We start from the raw sequence: 1641 nt of genomic DNA on the forward strand, positions 1-1641 counted from the left end.
ATTTTTAATTTGACCAATAAATGAGACAAATTTCATAAATAATACTCTAAATTAAAAAAATCCAATGTTAAAATTGTTAAAGACAAGGAATTAGTTTGATCAATAAATTGGAATTAAAAATACAGAATAGATTATATAAAAATATCTAAGTGTTAAAATTATGATCTTTTCAAAAAGAAATAAGCGCTTGAATGAGTTAAATTGAGCAAGGGGAGAAATTTCGCGACAGTTTTTTGGGTTTTAAAATATTTGGCCCATGCAGGTCTTGAACCTGCAACCTTCACACTATTAGCATGATGCTCTAACCAACTAAGCTAATAGGCCTTTATTTAAAAATAACAATTATTTTTTTAAATACTATTGTGTTGGGCTTTTAAAACGGATTAGTACTCTCCCTTACTTTAAAAAATAAGACGAATAATAGAAACAAATTTTTCTGTCGACTATAATATAAAGTACAATTTTACTATACTAAAAATAAAATAATGTATTTTCAATACTCAAATAATGTACTTTCTTCGAATACAAGGTATATTGCATATTATATAATATTTATTTAAACTACATTATTTGTGTATTAAATGTACATTATTTGATAATATGCAAAATAATATATTTTCAGTACTCAAATAATGTATTTTCCATAAATACAAGGTATATTTTTAATATACTAAAAATACATTATTTATGTACCGAATATATATTATTTGATAGTATACAAAATAATATACTTTCAATGCTTAAATAATATACTTTTAAATAATATATTATTTTATCGACACAAGTAATATACTCCCTCTGTCCCATTTTATTTGTGCTACTTACTATTCATTGGTCAAACCAACTCTTTATTCTTTGTTTATTTTCTTTAGTATTTTTTACTTATTTTTAAATTTGATTTTTTTGTGTCTAATAGTATTTTTAGAGTAGTTTCTAAATATATAAATTTTGTATACTAATACTAAACTTAATATTATGAAAAATTGGATTAAAAATAAATTCAATCAAGCCTCATTAACTGAACCAAACACATAAAATAAAACGGAAAAAGTTTTTTTATTTGTGATCCACACAACCCAGAATACGTTTCCGCCTCTCCATTTCTGCCTGATCCATTCGTCGTCTTCCTACTTCCTAAGTTGCATCCACGGACGATGCATCATTGTGCAACAACAATACTATTATAGTACAACAATGTCGTGTTTTGGATTTTTGTATCTCCGTTCTTGTAATTAAATGAGACCTTAATTTAGATGTTTGATACATAAACACTGAAAATTTGATTGAGAAGAAATTTGAATTATGTTAAAGATTTTGACGATTTTGCCATAATCATGCTTAATTAATTAGGATAGAGAAGTGAAAATTGAATTGCAACTTTGGTAATCAAAGAAATTTGGAGGAGGAAGTTGTAAAATTAATGGAGGAAGGAAGAATCTTGCCCTCTTCAGTGGAGGTGCGTGATTTGGGGAAAAAATTGATGAGTTCATTTCAAGCAAGATAGAAAGAGGTGTGAAGGAATGTGGACTTAATTGCATATACTCTTTTTTATTTCTTAAGCTGCTAGGTCAAAAATAGATATTGGACCCTCTAAAATTGAGGCCCTGTGCTATTGTGCATTAAGCAAATTTTACAGTGGAC

The 1641-nt window shown here is 26.8% G+C and overlaps 1 non-coding gene across 1 annotated transcript; it reads right to left on the minus strand.

The window, feature by feature from the left end:
• Nucleotides 1-250: 250 nt before the first annotated feature.
• On the minus strand, nucleotides 251-324 carry TRNAI-AAU. The gene has a single exon. It is a non-coding gene; the product is annotated as a tRNA-Ile (tRNA).
• Nucleotides 325-1641: the final 1317 nt, after the last annotated feature.

This window comes from Ipomoea nil, unplaced genomic scaffold (genome assembly GCF_001879475.1).
Source record: "Ipomoea nil cultivar Tokyo-kokei standard unplaced genomic scaffold, Asagao_1.1 scaffold3227, whole genome shotgun sequence".
Taxonomy (NCBI): Eukaryota; Viridiplantae; Streptophyta; class Magnoliopsida; order Solanales; family Convolvulaceae; genus Ipomoea; species Ipomoea nil.